Source organism: Lissotriton helveticus, assembly GCF_964261635.1.
Source record: "Lissotriton helveticus chromosome 1_1 unlocalized genomic scaffold, aLisHel1.1 SUPER_1_unloc_7, whole genome shotgun sequence".
Taxonomy (NCBI): domain Eukaryota; kingdom Metazoa; phylum Chordata; class Amphibia; order Caudata; family Salamandridae; genus Lissotriton; species Lissotriton helveticus.
In genome coordinates this window covers 1267872-1287372 of record NW_027611714.1, presented here as the reverse complement: position 1 = coordinate 1287372, position 19501 = coordinate 1267872, and the positions used below count along the sequence as shown (strand labels likewise).

Sequence of the window (19501 nt, the reverse complement as noted above, 5' to 3'; positions counted from 1 at the left end):
GCTGATGACTTTGTAGGTTTGACAGGTGACTTTTCCCCCGTGTGTGTTCGCTGATGACATTGAAGTCTTGATAAGTGGCTAAAGCACTTTGCACATTCACTGCACATAAATGGCGTTTCCCCTGTGTGTGTTTTCTGATGACGTTGAAGGCTTGATAACCTACTAAAGCACTTTGCACATTCAGTGCACTTGAATGGCTTTTCCCCCGTGTGTTCTCGCTGATGACGTTGAAGGCTTGATAACTGACTAAAGCCAGGGGAATGGCTTTTCCCTTGTGTGTTTTCGCTGGTGTCTTCGTAGTTCTGATAACCGACTAAAGCTTTTTACACATTCATTGCACTTGAATGGCTTTTCCCCTGTGTGTGTTTGCTGATGACTTTGTAGTTCTGATAATTGACTAAAGCTCTTCCCACATTCATTGCAATGGGATGGCTTTTCTCCTGTGTGTGTTCGCAGATGACTTTGAAGTTGTGATAACCGACTAAAGCACTTGGCACATTCACTGCACTCGAATGGCTTTTCCCCAGTGTGTATTCGCAGATGTGTTTGGAGGCCTGATAAATAACTAAAGCTCTTTAGACATTCAATGCACTTGAATGGCTTTTCCCCAGTGTGTGTTCGCAGATGTCTTCGTAGTTCTGATAACCGACTAAAGCTCTTCCCACATTCACTGCACTTGAATGGTTTTTCCCCTGTGTGTTTTCGCTGGTGTATTTGTAGTTCTGATAACCTACTAAAGCTCTCTACACATTCATTGCACTTGAACGGCTTTTCCCCTGTGTGTGTTTGCTGATGACTTTGTAGTTCTGATAATTGACTAAAGCTCTTCCCACATTCATTGCAATGATATGGCTTTTCTCCTGTGTGTGTTCGCAGATGACTTTGAAGGTTTGATAACTGACTAAAGCACTTTGCACATTCACTGCACTTGAATGGCTTTTCCCCCGTGTGTGTTCGCTGATGAATTTGAAGGTTTGATAACTGACTAAAGCACTTTGCACATTCACTGCACTTGAATGGCTTTTCCCCCGTGTGTGTTCGCTGATGAATTTGTAGCACTGATAATCGACTAAAGCTCTTCCCACATTCACTGCAGTTGAATGCTTTTTCCCCTGTGTGTGTTTTCTGATGACGTTGAAGGCTTGATAACCTACTAAAGCACTTTGCACATTCAGTGCACTTGAATGGCTTTTCCCCTGTGTGTGTTCGCTGATGTGTTTGGAGGACTAATAAGTGTCTAAAGCACTTTGCACATTCACTGCATTGGTATGTATATGTTCGCTGGTGTATTTGTAGTTCTGATAACCTACTAAAGCTCTTTACACATTCATTGCACTTGAATGGCTTTTCCCCTGTGTGTGTTTGCTGATGACTTTGTAGTTTTGATAATTGACTAAAGCTCTTCCCACATTCATTGCAATGATATGGCTTTTCTCCTGTGTGTGTTCGCAGATGACTTTGAAGGTTTGATAACTGACTAAAGCACTTTGCACATTCACTGCACTTGAATGGCTTTTCCCCCGTGTGTGTTCGCTGATGAATTTGTAGGACTGATAATCGACTAAAGCTCTTCCCACATTCACTGCAGTTGAATGCTTTTTCCCCTGTGTGTGTTTTCTGATGACGTTGAAGGCTTGATAACCTACTAAAGCACTTTGCACATTCAGTGCACTTGAATGGCTTTTCCCCTGTGTGTGTTCGCTGATGTGTTTGGAGGACTGATAAGTGTCTAAAGCACTTTGCACATTCACTGCAATGGTATGTATATGTTCGCTGGTGTCTTTGTAGTTCTGATAACCTACTAAAGCTCTTTACACATTCACTGCACTTGAATGGTTTTTGTCCTGTGTACGTGTGCTGATGAAGCTTGAGTAGTGATGACAAACTAAAGCTCTCGCTGCATGTGTATGATTCTTCTTTCTTGGTTAGTGTCTGCGGGTCAGGTTTATATTTGTCTACATCCCATGTCTGTATTTCCTGATGGGCCAACATGGCTGATAAAGCACTCGTGGTTTTCTCACACACTTTATATGTGTGCAGTATTTTGCATGTTAGATTTCTGCTTTAACAATAAAATGCAATTGCCACCAAACATTTGCCACACTCCGAATACGTAGAAGCTGTCTTTGTAGGCGATTGTGCCTTTAGATTGGATTATGGCTATGCACGCTTGCAGAAAAAGATGTATCTTCTTTCTGCCCGGTGCAAATTTGGAACAGTCTGTTGTATTGTAGCTAGAAGAACTCCTCTTTCCTTTACCCGTCAGTTGTCCGGCTCCGCTCTGTTGTGCTTTTCTCTGGTTACTGTGGTTTGGCCAGAAAGAGTTTACAATTCACCTAGAGCATGGAATGAGGGCTTGTCATCATATTATAAAACAGAGCACTGCTGTAATCACATCATACCGATCCGATGATCAAAGCTGGTGTTGGACACTTGTTTATACAGGACGCGGTTTGTAATTGGTGTTGCCTTAATTTTCCTATGGTCATTTCTTCGTCTTGTGGCGTGGAGGTGCTCAGCTCAGCCTCTTACAATCACTGAACTGCCCTTGATGCTTGATCCGGGATCTGTCAGTTTGTGTGCAGGTTCCTCTGTCGCTGACTGCGCTGATGTTTTCCTGAACACTGTAGCTCATTATTTCTGCTATTATTGAAGATTTACAGCATTCGCTTCATTATTGATGGTCATTTCATACATTCAAGGATGGTTTTCTGTTGGATGTAAAGATATTTAACATTACTAAATTGAAACATAATGGAATGAGAATTCACAATGTTTAACTGGTTGTAAAAGACATTTCGGAGGAGATTTACCAAATCTCACGCAATGCAGCGCAGCCCCCCCCCCCCGCGAGGCTGCGCTGCGTTGCACGACAGGGGGGGAGCAGGAGAGCACCATATTTTCAAAGATATAGCTCTCTCCTTCCCTTTCCCTTGCGCTGGCACTGATTACAGTGGACTACTTGAAGGAAAGAACAAGTGCACAGCGGATAATACTTTAGTTGAACTAGTTTAGGATTTGTAAGTAGGTGTTCCCACGGTATCGTCTCCTGTCCACGTGACGATTAAAGCATAAAAGTATTAGAAGTGCATTCAATTAGAAATTGGTTGCATCCCATGGGGCACTCTGGAAATAATGTTCAGTGAAGTTGTAAATACGTTTCTTGTACTCAATTTGAAATGATCAAATTAATTTTATTTCTTCTCTTTTTAGATAGTCATTCCATATTCATCAATGTCAATGTTAGTTACACATCTGATTAATGAAGGCTCCAATGCATTTCGGGCAATAGCCCTTCGTCTCGGAGCATATCTAGAAATGAAAACAATAGAGCTCATTCAGTCTATTAAATTCATAGTTTCTGCATCAAAAAATAGTATCTACAGTGGTAATTTAAACGTGAAACTTGAGCGAACAAAATAAACGTGCATGAAGTGCAACAAACATGCGGTGAAAAAGTGAAATAAAAATCCGATCAGGAAAACTTACTGGTTCGGCGAGTGCGCCGTGTCAGAGTATCAAGGTGTCCGTCAATATACGCAGTGCCTAAAATTCATAAGCATCCAACGGACTCGCCCATTAGACCCATTGTATCCACTCAAGGCAGCATCCATGAACCAGTTGGACAATTTCTAGACAGACATTTACAACCTATTGTTCAAGGCCTGAAAAGTTACATGAAAGATACCACTGACTTTTTACGCAAATTGGAGACAATCAATATCAGTCCCAATGAAAGCTTATAGTCATGCACTGCAGATGTCAGATCTTCCTCATCAGGAGGGTATTGAAGCCACGGAACAAGCAATCCTTAACCTCTTGCATGCTCATGACAAGGTGAGCTCGTCATGAGGCACACTGGAGCTGTGCTCATGACAAGGTGAGCTCGTCATGTATAATGGGATTATCAATCAATCAGCACAGGAGGGGAAAAGCCTTGGCAGCCAAGTGGTTAAACTAAATGTGGAAGAACCCATGCAACTATTCCTAATGGAATTAGTAATCTTTACTCTATATCAAAGCTATTTTAAGCATGAGAATGATTGGTACCTTCAGCTTGTAGGTACTTCGTTGGGCAACTGTGCAGCCCCAGTCTATGCGAACCTATTCATGGGTGAATTTGAACAAATGAATATCTTTATGAATCCCAATTGGTCGAACAACTTAAAAATGTATGCTCGATACATAGATGATCTCTTCATTGTATGGACCAATACTAAAGAAAGGTTGGAACAAGCACTCAACACCTTAAACACAGTTGACAAACGCATTCAATTCACGTGGGTCATCGATACCCAATCAGTAACCTTTCTAGATGTTTCTGTCAAACTACATGACAACCAGATTTCTACAGACAGTTACCGGAAATCCACTGACCGGAATAATGTACTACATTATTCCAGCTTTCACCAAGGGTCATTAAAACGACACCTCCCAAAATCTCAAATGTTAAGAGTGAAACGAATAACCTCGGATCCCATGAAAGCAAAGCAGCGTGTTAACGAAATGGGTGAGAGATTTAGACAAAGAGGATACCCGCAGCAAATTATAGAAACTGCCAAAACAGAAACCAGTGTTCTCAATCGCAAGGATTTACTAAAGCCTGCTCCAAAACAACAAAGTGAAAGTACAGTTATCGTGTCCAAATATTCCAATGTTAGTACAGCCTACAAAAAGGTCATATTGAAGCACTGGGCCATGTTAATGGCTGAACCGGATTTTGATGGAATCTTTAACCATCAACCAATATTTGCTTACACAAGGGGGAAAAATCTTGGTGAAATCCTTAAACAACGTGATCAAACTGAAATCACCTTCAAAGGAACAAGACCATGTGCAAATTGCAATAATTGCCACAACATAATACTCGGCAATAAAGCCATGCATCCTATAAAGGGTCAACAAATTGCATTAAAGGTTACATCCACTTGTGACACAATGAATGTTGTGTCTCTACTGAAATGCCCTTGCGGCAAAGCGTACATAGGAAAGACTGAACGAAAATTAAAAGTACGCCTCAATGAACACAAGTCCAACATAAGAACCAAAAACCTGAAATCATCAGTAGCAGCGCATTTCTTAGAGATGAACCATAACATTTCTCAACTGAAATTCATGGTGTTAGAAACAGTACAAAAGATTGAAGGAAGAGACAACAGCAAGTATTTGCTTCGCCACGAAAACTACTGGATTTACAGATTGAACACGATGAAGCCCCATGGATTAAATGATCGAACTGAATTTTCTTGTTACATATAATTTTGAGCCCACAGGGGTGTTTATGTTCTGTACAATTGACCTGATGAAGTTCAGCCTATCTTTTACCTTATTTACTTTTCTCTAGTTTGGTGATTTTATATTTCCCCATTGAACGCATCTTACTTACTTATCCGTATTATTTTTTAGAGTCACCGTACATTATTATTTTTTATCGTCACCGTACACTTTTTACGTCACTGCCGTCTTTCCTTTTTCACTTTTGTTTCCAAATAGTCTATCTTTCATGGTTCCACATGATCGACATTTAGGAGTCCGTTTTTTAGCTTTATGCATCACAGTGCCTTCACGTGACTCTCACGTTGTACGTGAAATTACCCAATAGACTCTCGGATACGCCGACTATCTGGATGCTCCGCTAACCGCGAGCCACCAAATTAGACAACCAGCGTTTTACCTTTTCATTTTCTTCACCCTTGAGTATTATATTTTGAAAGCTCTCGTAGCAATTCCACAACTTGTTAGGACGTTAGACTTACCCTGTTTTTTCCCTACGTTTAGATATTCTGATACTCTGACACGGCGCATTCGCCGAACCAGTAAGTTTTCCTGATTGGAACCCGTCTTTTTTATTTCACTTTTTTACCGCATGTTTGTTGCACTTCATGCACGTTTATTTCGTTCTCTCGCGTTTCACGTTTAAATTACCACTGTAGATACTATTTTTTGATGCAGATACTATGAATTTAATAGACTGAATGAGCTCTATTGTTTTCATTTGTGGATATGCTCCCAGACGAAGGGCTATTGCCCGAAATGCATTGGAGCCTACATTTATCAGATGTTTAACTATCATTGACATTGATGAATATGGAATGACTATCTAAAAAGAGAAGAAATAAAATGAATTTGATCATTTCAAATTGAGTACAAGAAACTTAGTTACAACTTCACTGAACATTATTTCCACTGATTACAGTGGCCCTGCGCCATGCACACACCTTAGAACCAGAGCGCCAAGTTGTGTGTGTGTGAGTCCAGCATAGGTTCTGTACAGGAAGGACACCCTTCCTGTACAAAATACGATGCCTAGACATAAGGGAAAGTTTTTTCCATTTTGTATACGTGTTGCAAAGTGCAGCATGCATGCAAAGTTAGAAAAGGAAGGAGAAATGAAAGCATTTCTCCTTCCTTGTACCTAGTTTAAAAGGGTGCACTTTTCTCATGCTAAACCCAATCTACTGTATTTGTTAAATTGGGTTTAGCGTGAGAAACCTTGGGTGGTTGCATGGGAACGCCCATGCACCCCCCCCTTGCCAGGCCCCCATGGCGCGAAGTAATGCGACGCAGTGCTATGTGCCGCTTCACATTAATTTTACGTTATTTGCTTGAAATTAAATTAGGAAAAATGTTTTTTGCGTTGTTTTGTGACACTTTTGTGACGAAAACACGGCACACAATGTTAGTAAATCTCCCCCTTCTTCTTTACCGCCTTTGAAACTTAGCAAGGAATATTTCATCATACACAGATATTTAACTAACCATTCTGTTGATCAGGTGACATCTTATTAATGTCTGAAAAGAAGGTGATAAACCAGTGTTTACAGAGTAACTTAGCAAAGTAAGGGTGCTCCCGGAGCACCCAAGTGGTTAGCGGTATAGCTTAAGATAGACGCATATGGTCAAAATTTCATTTAAACAACAATAGATTTTAGAAAAAGAGATGGATCAGGCTGGGCTGCAAAATGTCCAGTAAATCTTTACGAATTATACAACAAAAGTAACTCTATTCACACACTTCTTCTCTTCCCTTTCCTATTCACTTAAGATCATCGCAGATACCAACTCCAGTCTTTACCTTGCTGTTCATAAGTCACCTTTGACACTTTCAACAGCTCTCTTGGTTCAAGCATTTCTGGTTTCTTCCAACCTGGAAGATCGGAACATTATTGTGAGTTCAGGGGGTTTCCTATCGCCATAATATCTGTCCTTCTCCCTGAAACTAATGCAGCTTACAACACCCTGAAAGTCTTTAAAAAGCAAGTCTTTAGTTCTTCATAAAGCAGATAAAGTTCTGTAAGATGCAACTCCTTCCGGGGCTTTTAGGTGAAACAGAGCGAGGGATTCACTGTAAGGCCCATCCTATACACTATAAGCATAGATAAGGTAAACAAACGTTGATTCATATCTTTAATATTCGACAATGGAAGTCATTTAGTACTTATAGAGAATCCATCACAACCAATAATTTACCTGACTTATCCCCGCAGCAGATGTGTGCATATTACTCTTTTTCCCCCTTTTTTCACCATTACATGGCATCTGGCATAATGTCCATTTGGGGCCCAGGATGCCACTTTGTGACCGGATGGGCATTTGGTAGAGCGGGAGGAGGTGTAAGTTTGCCACGGGTGATGCAGCATTTCTACCTTTCCATATTTCTCATATTCAAATTTACCTAATTTCCTGTCTGTTGACCGCCCTACTGCCTTCTGGCTGCACACTCACTCTGTGGGGATCATCAGAAGTCAGATAACGGCCCAATAGTCACAAGGCCATGGAACTCACTTCTTCTACAACACTTATTGCAGACATAGAGCCTAGTTAGGAATTTGTTCAACAGATTATTGCCTCAAAACTAGGGCTGGGTGAAGAATTCCGCTCTGCCGCAGACCTCGTAAAGTTTTGCCCACTCTGTTCCAAAAAACTCCACAAAGTGATGCAGAACAGAGTTTTTTTTCTCAAGCGGTTCGCCAAAGGTAAGGTGACGAGCGCTTGTGAGAAAATACAACGCGCTAGACCTCCTACTGGTGAGATTTATCATTGCGGGAGGTCGCAGCAGGTTGCGACTACTCGAGTGTAGAAATATGCCATTCTTGTTGATGCAGCTGCCACTTGATTAGAATGTCAATTTGAGCGGCAGAAAGCAGCAGCGCCCTCTGGCACGATGTGTAGTGCAGTTCGTGCTGATTTTACAGTGCGTGACAAAATCCTGGCACAAAAAATCTGTGAGAGCAGCGCAACTTAAGAAACTCTGCCACTAGCGGAAGTCCGCAGAGTGCGGCGGAGTTTCCCTGGCACTTCGTGGAGTTCAGCGGAGTAAAACTCTGCGAACTACACAAAGGCATTACCAAAACGTGACAGATATCCTGTCTGCCTTATTATAATTGCCACAGGTTGTAATGCATTTTTAATGGGGTGGGCAGGATACCTGTCACATTTGTGATGGAATAAACCATCCGCTGAAATCTAAATCAGACCTTTGGTGTACATTGTGTCCAGTGTGGCTAGCTGGACTTGAAGGATCTTGTGGTTTGAGGGTCTCTCACTGCTTTGAGGTCACCACAAAGCCGAACATCTGTCAGCTGTGCCCTGTGCAGAACTTCCTTCCAGGCAGGATCTCCGTCAGTGGCGCCTTGTGCAGATCTTCCTTTCTAGACAAGACTTCTGTCAGCGGCACCTTGTGTAGACCTTCCTTCCAGGCATGGCTTGTGTCGGTTGCACCTCATTTTGATGTTCCTTCCAGGCAGGACTTATGTCAGCTGTGCCCTGTGCAGATCTTTCTTCCAGACAGGACTTCTGTCAGCAGCGCCTTGTGCAGATTTTTGATTGCCCTGTATTACACAATTATGTAGTTTTGGGAGGTATCTGGCTCCCCTAACGCCACTCTGGAATGGTGGATTGTTATGACTTTTGTTTTATGTGTTGCTAGCGTTGGACACCATTTCCTTTCTTTGTCTCTGTTACCAGTAGCTGATACTTCACCAGGGAGCGTGTGAAGGTCGCAGGGGTTGCTGGACCCTAATTAGGTTTATATTTTTCCCTCACATTATCTTTTAAACTTGCTAATATTGTGATGAGTAGTACTTTCGTTTTGTATATGCCTCTCTGGCTCACCCCCGGAGGTTGTGCTACAAAGACAGATCTACGGCGCGCCGAAGTGGCGCCTATGGCAAGCTCTTCTAAGCTCGTACGGGCTTAGACTGTGCTCAGCGCCGGTCCTCCTGTTGGTTTCACCCCCCCATCTGGCAGTTCATATCCGCTACTCACGGGATGAGCTGCTCACTTTTGAACCTTTAGGTAAGCCTTGTTTAGGCCCTACTTTATTCCGAATGATACTATCGTCGAGAATATTTGCCCAGATTGTAAGCTCACTCTGAGCACCTCCAGGATTGTCGCACTTATCTCTCCTACACCGCATGTCTTCAGGTTACCCACTCCTCAGAGAGAAATCAGAGGCATGTTTATTAATGCATGGTCTCTAACAGAGAGTGCATCCTATTTTGCGGACTTTCTAGAAGTTTGTGCACTGGATTTTGCTTTCATCACTGAGACCTGAGCAGATGCTTCATCCCACCCAGATCTAATTGTTGTGCAATTTCAGGCTTGATCATTTGTGGAAAGGGGCGGTGGGTTAACAATCATTTACAGGGACAACCTCAAAGCCTCCTTTGAGACATCACCAGCCGCATCTGATTATGGAGCGCCTGCATATAAAATTGCTCTTTCTAATAGTGACTCCTTCAATGGGGTACTATTTACCGACCCCCAGACCCTAGGACAGCCTTCTTAAATAGTAACAATCAGCTCTAGGACATTAAACCCAACTCCCTCGATTTCACTCTATTCGGTGACTTCAATTTCCATCTTGAAAATTGTGCAGATAAAGATAGGATCGATCTCTCAGACCATGGGGCAAGTCTCGGTCACACCCGTTAGTGACGGCTCTCACACACTCAGCCGGCCACTTATTAGATGGTATTTTCTCAGACAATCCCTCTCTTCAAGTCACTGCTGCACGTCCACTTCTCTGGTCAGACCATCATGCAGTTATGCTTCAACTGAATTTGGAAGCTCATGTTCTCACTGTTCATCCTCAGCCGCTGTGGTTCTTATGCCGCTCCTGGTATAAAATGACCCTTGAACTATTGATGGCACAGCTCACTCAATCTATGCCTGAGATTACTGCAGATTTAGATGCAGTCACGGATGTATATCATCAGTGGATTGACTCCAGTGTCCATTCGCTTGTTCCATTTAAAAATCTGAAAAATAAAAGATTTTTTCCCTCCGAAACCTTGGTTTGACAAGAACCTTAGAGCTCACAAACAAGCCTGCAGAAGGCTAGAAAGGAAACTGCACATCCACTATGATCCCTGTGATCAGATCCCATACAAGCAGGCCATTCGGGCCTACCAGGATATGATTTTAAAGCAAAATCCAGTCACTATGTCGTCAAAATTAAATCTTCTTTAAACATCCCCAAAGAACTCTTTGTGACAGTGATAGAACCGAGCAAGCTTCCTGAACGTAAAAACATTACTGCCGACGAATCCTTCTGCAATTTCTTAGCAACTTTTTTTTTCAAAATAAGGTCAAAGCTACCTATAATACGTGTTCGCACAAGCATCCTCCCTGTGGTGTAACCAATAAGAAGGACACAGGCATTGAACTGGTAATGATGGCTACCACCCCCTCAGACCTCATCAGAACAACAGGAAATAGGTCAGCAAAGGAGTTGGGATCGGGTAGTGTCGGGTACTGGCAGATGCCACCTCCCTGACTCGATCAGTACAACAGAAAATACGGCTGTCCCTCACTCTATGACACGGGGAGCCTGTCCCTCAGTCGGAGATACGTTTCTGCTATCTTTTAATCTTCTATCGGAAGATCAAGTTCAAACATTATTTAGCCAAATTAAATGTAGCTCTCCCAAGGATCCCGGCCCTCCCAGAATTCTTCACTTGCCACCTGATGCCGTCTCCAGGCACCTCGGGGGCATCCTCAACAGGATGCTCACGTCTATTTATTTTCCTGAGAAATATAGGACGGCCTCCATTCTGCCTCTCCTCAAAAGCCCAACGTAGCAGGAGCGATAGAAATAATTACAGGCCTATCTTGCGTCTTCCCTTCCCTGCATAGGTTGTGGAGAAGGCTGAGAACTCTGAGCTTTCACATTTTATTAATTATAATTCACTTCTGGATGCCACCCAATTTGACTTTAGAAGCCAACAGATGGGCTATCTCTGAATATTGCCTCAGAAGAGATACGGCAAACCCTTGACACAGGTGGAAATGCTGCCCTGACCTTGTGGAACTCTCTGCAGCTTTTAACAGTTAACCAAAGCCTTCTTATTGACTGTCTCTTCACTTTAGGGATCAGGGACAAGGCCCTTAAGCTCGTTAAATATTTCCTTTCAGATAGAGAGCAATTTGTTGAGCTCAATGGCTTCAAGTCGCCCTCTTTCTGTCAACCGTGTGCAGTTCCTCAGGGCTCTGCCCTTAGTCCGACCCTTTTTTCCTTAAACATAACCTCTTTGGCTAACCTTATAAAATCATTTGGCTTTGCAATGGTATCCCCTGCTGATGACACCCACATTGTGGGGTTTGTGGCCAGCAACCCTGATGACACTGCAGCTCGCTTCCATGAGTGTATACTACAAGTCGGTAGTTGGGTGTCAAAAAACTGTCTAAAACTGAGCTCGGGGAAAATCAAGGTTCTGCTTTTTAGGCAGGAACATATTGTTCTGGGCCCCCACCTGTGGCCACAGGAGTTGGGGTGTTCCCTACCCCGATTACCAGAGTCAAAAATCTTGGTGTATACGTTGACAACAAACTCTTTTGAAGGACACGTAAATTTTGTCACTTCCTCCTGTTTTTTCATACTCCAAATACTCAGTAAAATCTTTACCTTTATCCCTTCTGACTTACAGAAATCTCTGATCTCTGCACTTATTCTTGCTAAAATAGATTATTATAGCGGATTTATTCACCAACATTCAGAAAAAAATCTAAAATAAAGTTCAGGTCGTCCAAAATGCAGCCACTCTGCTGCTTATGGCAATACCCAAACGCCAATCAGTTTCTCATGTTCTTCCTTTAGTTCATTGGCTTCCTATAAAAAAAGGATTGAGTTCAAATCTTCATGCATTGCATTCAAGGCACTGCGTAACTCCAGTCCAGAATACCTTAATCAACGCTTCCAGTGGTACGTCACTAAAAGATCACTGCTCATATCTTATACATCGAATCTCATTATACCTAAGGTCAGAAGGGCTCCTTGGGGAGACAGAAACTTAGTAGCCTGCACAGCTAGGCTGTGGAATTCTATGCCACCTGATCTCAACAAAGACGTCGGACCTGCTCTTGTTCCGTAAATCATTAAAAACCTGCCTTTCCAACCAGAAGCTCTTCTTGACTGAAGCTTACAGTTCATTCTATCTTGTGGCTTGTTTCCTTCTTCTTAATCTGAGTATCCAGCACCTAGACACCTTTGGGTAGCAGAGTGCTCTACAAATCTAACTTTCATTTAATTTCATTTCATCTTACATTTCATCCTTCCAGGCAGGACGTCTGTTAGCTGTGCCTTGTGCAGATCTTCCTTCCAGGCAGGACGTCTGTCACCTGAAGTTTGTGCAGATCTTCCTTTCAGACTGCGGCTTCTGTCAGCTGTGCCTTGTGCAGATCTTACTTCCAGGCAGGGCTTCTGTCAGCTGTGCCTTGTGCAGATCTTACTTCCAGGGTGGGCTTCTGTCGGCGGTGCCTTGTGCAGATCTTCCTTCCATGGTGGGCTTCTGTCAACGCTACAAGTGCTGCTCCAAGGTTTTATTCAACCACTGTATCTGAACATCCCCTGGTAAATACCAACTAGAGAAATAACATCCAGCCTGCACCAGCAGAGTGCAGAAAGCTTTTCAAGAATATCGAGGTACCTTGACTTTCTCTGTCTGTCGTAACTGAAGATGTTAATCCTTGGTAACATCAATCCCCTTTGGACAAGGTCCTCCATTTTGCTATCAGAATGTAACTCAAGTCCACATTGCATGAAGCTGGGTGGTTCTCACCCAAAAGAGGGCCCTCCACAAATTGCTGACATTTTCTTACAGACGCTGGACAGCCGTGGCAACACACAGACCAACTACACCCTCTCAGGGATTACCAGTCCATCTGCCAGGATGAAGACTCAGATCTTTCAACCTTCTCTGTTACCGTCTTTGGAACGGCCTGTCTCTGGGATTCGTGGAAGCTCCACACTCAGTGCGCTCTGAGTTGCCTTGTAAAACCATCTCATGAGAGTGGAAGAAAAGAACAATAAGTGACACGCACTGCACAGAAGTGTGAATAAATCTACCATTAGAATTCCATGTACCATTGTCGTACTGCTGATGTATCCACATGGACAACATCTCTGGCAGACATGTTGTGCTGTCTGTTGCTACATAAATAGGAAGTAGATTCCAACTGCAGTAAGAGTGCAGTTTCTTGCAGTCAGAGTCCAGGCACAAGGACAATCTGACACAAACAATGCAATAACACAGGCCAGGCACGAGGAGAATCTGACACAAACAATGCAATAACACAGGCCAAGCACAAGGAGAATCTGAAGCAAATAATGCAATAACACAGGCCAGGCACAAGGAGAATCTGGCGCAAACAATGCAATAACACAGGCCAAGCACAAGGAGAATCTGAAGCAAATAATGCAATAACACAGGCCAGGCACAAGGAGAATCTGGCGCAAACAATGCAATAACACAGGCCGGCCACAAGGAGAATCTGATGTAAACAATGCAATAATACAGGCCAGGCGTTGGGAGAATCTGATGCAAACAATGCAATAACACAGGCCAGGCACGAGGACAATCTGGCGCAAACAGTGCAATAACACAGGCCAAGCACGAGGAGAATCTGATGTAAACAATGCAATAACACAGGCCAGGCATGAGGAGAATCTGGTGCAAACAATGCAATAACACAGGCCAGGCATGAGGAGAATCTGATGTAAACAATGCAATAATACAGGCCAGGTACTAGAACAATGTGACACAAACAATGCAATAACACAGGCCAGGCGTTGGGAGAATCTGACGCAAACAATGCAATAACACAGGCCAGGCACAAGGACAATCTGGCGCAAACAGTGCAATAACACAGGCCAAGCACGAGGAGAATCTGATGTAAACAATGCAATAACACAGGCCAGGCATGAGGAGAATCTGGTGCAAACAATGCAATAACACAGGCCAGGCATGAGGAGAATCTGGTGCAAACAATGCAATAACACAGGCCAGGCATGAGGAGAATCTGACGCAAACAATGCAATAAAATGTGACAAGCACTAGAATAAACTGATGCAAACAATGCAATAACACACGCCAGGCACTAGGATTGACGCAAACAATGCAATAATACAGGCCAGGCACTAGGAGAATCTTATGCAAACAATGCAATAACAAAGGCCAGTGACGAGGAGAATCTGATGCAAACAATTCAATGACACAGCAGGTAGTAGGAGAATCTGATGCAAAGAATGCATTAATTCAGGCGAGGCATTAGGAGAATCTGATGCAAACAATGCAATACCACTGGCCAGGCACTACAAGAATCTGATGCAAACAATGCACTAACACAGGCCAGGCACCAAGGAATCTCATGCATTCAATTCAATGACACAGCAGGCACTAGGAGAATCTGGTGCAAACAATGCATTAACACAAGCCAGGAACTAGGGTTTATGCACAAATTGCAATAACACAGACCAGGCACTAGGAGAATCTGATGCAAACAATGCAATAACACAAGCCAGGAACTAGGGATGATGCAAACAATGCAATAACACAGGCCAGGCACTTGGTGAATCTTATGCAAACAATGCAATAACACAGGCCAAGCACTAGGATTGATGCAAACAATGCAATAACATGGGCCTGGCATTAGTATTGATGTAAACAATGCAATAACATGGGCCTGGCATTAGTATTGATGTAAACAATGCAATAACAAGGGTCAGGCACTAGAAGAATCTGATGCAAACAATGCAATAACACAGGCCAGGCAGTAGGATTGATGCAAACAATGCAATAACACAGGCCAAGCACTAGGATTGATGCAAACAATGCAATAACAGCCAGGCACTAGGAAAATGTGACACAAACAATGAAATATCACAGGCCAGGCACTAGGAGAATCTGATGCAAACAATGCAATATCACAGGCCAGTCACTAGGGTTGATGCAAACAATGCAATAACAGAGGCCAGGCACTAGGCAAACATGATGCAAACAATGCAATAACACAGGCCAGGCACTAGGAAAATGTGACACAAACAATGAAATATCACAGGCCAGGCACTAGGGTTGATGCAAACAATGCAATAACAAATGCCAGGCACTAGGATTGATGCAAACAATGCAATAACAGAGGCAAGGCACTAGGAAAATGTGACGCAAACAATGCAATAACACAGGCCAGGTATGTGAGAAGTTGGCCTGATAGGTGATGTTTCCAATTCTGGAACCACCTATTATCAGACCAAACAATCCCTTATGGTGTCTGGTTGTAAGTCAACCTTATTAGACAAGCTATCCTAGGGGTAGCATGGACTAAGCAGCCTAAAGGCTTAACTTAAGAGGTCGTGTTAAGCGAGCTGTTTTACCACATACAATCCTGTAATACCAAATGAAAGGACACCACACAAGTATATATTATAAAAATATATGTATTTATTACTAAAAACAATCCCCAGTATTCTTTATGAATAAAGGGGCACAAGCGTTAAATCAAAAGCACTGTTTAAACATACAAAGTTGCACAATTATGGATGAGGGCAGGGGGCCACTCAAACCATATACTAAACAAGTGGTATAAGAGATGCCACTCGAGCAGTGGTTAGGCCTAGGGCCTAGGGAATCGCTGGGAGCAGTCAGGACAAGCAATGCTGAAGTCGGGAATGGCCCTCGGGATTCGGGAGATGTGCGGAAAGCGCACGCACGCACCAATGTTAACCAATGGTGCGTAAAAGTTGTAAAGTTAAAATTAAAGGACACTTCCGCTGAACCTAGAGGAACAAAACTTAACACACAGACCCTAGAGGTGTGCACCAGTGTGGGAACACTGGCGGAGCAAAGTTACCTCACCCACAGGAAGTGGGTGCACAGGGTCGAAGTGGCGTCGGGTTCTGACTCGCAGGCTCTTGGTGCTTGAAGCTGAAAGGGCTGCAGGCGGGTTAAAGATGAAGTGTCCGGTGGAGTCCAAGGGGGGACTCAAGTTGTAGAGTACCTGAAAGCAGAGGGGACAGAGTCTGGGTCACTCAGCAGTGACCAGGGTGGAACCAGGACGGAACCAGGCAATGTCGGGCGCAATCAGGTGGTCGTCGAGGAGCTTCTCTCCGCTGTCACGTGGGCTCTGGGGCATCTGCGACGTCCAGGAGCAGGTCACGATCTGTCCCACGCAGGCTCTCACCGTCGGTGCAGTCGGCTTCAAGTTTGGAGCAAACAAGCCTTGGCAAGAGCAATCCACGCGGGATCGGAAGATTGCTTCTCACTCGGACCAGGAAGGTCAGAGTCGGGGCTCCTTTTCAGGGGAGCTGATGTGGATCTGGAGCAACCAGATTCACGAGTCTTCTTAGTCGTTTCGTCGGCACAGGGACCACTAGCCAGCTGGCAAGTGACCGGGCCAACGCGTTGAGCCAAATAGAGCAGAAGGGCCCCACGCAGCACTCGTCGAGTGTGGAGGGCTGAACTTCGGCTCAGGAGTAGCTCAGGGTGGGGGCTTCTCAAACCCCGGTGCACAGCTTCGAGGATCACTCGTGGGCTGCACGATCAGCGTCTCGTGGTCAATTCAAGATGGCGTGCCCCACGCTTCCGGTCGCCTCCACGGGTCTCAGCTTTGCAGGGACTGTGGATCGGGCTGTTAGAAGGCAGGCAGGCTTGATCTCGTCGATCTCAGTCGCTCGAGTTCCGGCGGGAACTGCAACTAAGTAGACGTCGAGGGCTGGATGGTGCCTGCTGCTGCAGGGTGGTCACTCCTTGACCACAAGGGAGATTCTTCGGGCTTCCACGTTGAGATGGAGGGCGAAGGGTCCAGAATTTCGTTTCAAATGTTTCTTCCAGGAAATCTGATGTGCATTGGCACTGCTCCCACTCTTATTCGAATCTGGGGGGCGTGATTACCTGCTAGGTCCTCCCCTATGGGTGGGACCCAGGAAGTGGGTGGATACACCCCCTTCCTTTGATCCAGGCCGCCCTGGCATGAGGGCTGGAGTGCCCCAGAACCGGTTTGGCCGGATTATGCAAGGGGCAGCCTTGTGCGCCCCAAGCAGTGTCTGGTTTCTTTCAAACCTCCCTGCTACAATCCACTATCTCCTGTCTGGAGGGCGGTGACACCCTCCTGTGACAGGAAACCCTTTGTCCAGGACCCATTTGGTTGAGTTTCGGTCAACTGCAGGGGTCCAGACATTTGTCTGTGGCAGAGGCATCCATTTTGTGGATCTAAGGTCTTTGGAGAAATTAACCGCGTTTCAGTAAAGCAACATGTCTTACCCCTCTAGAGGGGTGGAATGCCATCCCCGTCACCAGAACTGGCGAGGGGATGGTATTCCAAATCGTATGACACCTTACACGACATGTTTTGATAAAGCCAAACCAAAGTTGCTATTTAACCGCGAGGATTATAAGGCACTTAAGAGTATATGGTATGGCATTATTAACAGCTTAGGGAGTTGTTCCCGACAGCTGCAGACAGGCTCAGCTCATGCTAGAGCTCCATCTCACATAAAACCACGCACTCTGCCTCCAGGATTGATGAGGCCTTCCATAGGAGTGGCTCACAGGTTTACATGTGTCCAGATATAGGTTTAGATATAGGTATACTATATCTAAGCAAGGGGTGTTTACACCACCTTACCCCAGCTGAGTGATCAGCCAGTTGTGTCAATTTAAGAACCAGCCAGGGGTGGCAAAAGATATGCTGCAGCCCCTGGTAGGCCTTGGTGGCCCCTATGCCCTGTGCACCTATAGTGCATTATACAGGGGCTGACAAGGAGTCCATTTCCAATTGGTATGTGCCTATAGCACATGTGTCAGTAATTTAGTGAGAGAACAGCAGGCTGGGGGTCTGATCAGCAGGCCCACAGCCTCAGTAGTCGAAAACCAGTGAAGCAAAAAGCAAAAATTTGGGGTGACCATAGGATAGCAGACCCTACTCTCCTACACAACCCCCTCCCCCAAACGCAGGGACATTAAACTAACCTTGACCAGATAAGTCTTCATGTTCTAAGTGGAAGTACCGGGAGAGACCATCTGCATTACCATGGTCAGTCCCTGGGCGGTGCTCCACTGTAAAGTCCATCCCCTGTAGGGAAATGGACCACCTGAGCAGTTTGGGATTTTCACCCTTCATCTGATTAAGCCATAAGAGGGGCTTATGGTCTGTTTGCACCAGGAAGTGAGTTCCAAACAAGTAGGACCTCAACTTCTTTAATGCCCAAACCACAGCAAAGGCCTCCCTCTCAATGGCTGACCAACGTTTTTCTCTTGGGGTCAGCCTCCTGCTAATGAAAGCAATAGGCTGGTCTTGACCATCTTGATTAAGTTGTGAGAGCACAGCTCCCACCCCCAACTCAGAAGCATCTGTCTGTACAATGAACTGTTTGGAGTAGTCAGGACTCTTTAGGATAGGTGCAGAGCACATGGCCTTCTTCAGGTCATCAAATGCCTTCTGACAGCTAACTGTCCACTGAACCTTTTTTGGCATCTTCTTGGATGTCAAGTCATTTAATGGTGTCACTATAGACCCATAGTTCTTCACAAACTTCCTGTAATACCCAGTCAGGCCCAAGAAGGCTCTGACTTGTGTCTGGGTAACTGGAGGAGCCCAGTCCTGTATGGCCTGGATTTTGCTCTCCAGTGGCTGAACCTGGCCTCCACCTACTAGATGGCCCAGGTATACAACCTTACTCTGCCCTATCTGGCACTTAGTGGCCTTGATAGTTAGGCCTGCTTTCTGCAGGGCCTCCAAAACTCTCTTCAGGCGGATCAGGTGATCCTCCCAGGTGGAGCTAAAGACAGCAATATCATCCAGATAAGCTGCACAAAAGTCATCCAACCCAGTAAGGACTTGGTTCACCAACCTTTGGAAAGTGGCAGGTGCATTCTTCAAACCAAAGGGCCTTATCACAAACTGATAATGTCCACTAGGGGTAGAGAATGCTGTTTTGGCTTTTGACTCCTCAGCTAGTCTGATTTGCCAGTAGCCAGCTGTCAGATCGAATGTGCTCAGAAACTTGGCAGAAGCCAATCTGTCAATGAGCTCATCTGCTCTTGGAATGGGGTGAGCATCTGTCCTAGTGACAGCATTGAGACCCCTGTAATCCACGCAAAACCTCATTTCTCTCTTTCCATCTTGGGTATGAGGTTTTGGCACCAGGACTACTGGGCTGGCCCATGGGCTCTCTGATGGCTCAATCACTCCAAGCTCCAACATCTTTTGCACCTCAGCCTTGATG

General features: G+C 44.6%; 1 protein-coding gene and 1 pseudogene across 1 annotated transcript in view; both read right to left on the bottom strand.

Moving 5' to 3' along the window:
- The window catches only part of LOC144806412 (uncharacterized), a 96351-nt pseudogene extending 93645 nt beyond the window's left edge, over positions 1-2706 (bottom strand).
- The window catches only part of LOC144806426 (uncharacterized), a 557808-nt gene that overhangs the window by 329397 nt on the left and 208910 nt on the right, over positions 1-19501 (bottom strand). The window lies entirely within an intron of this gene.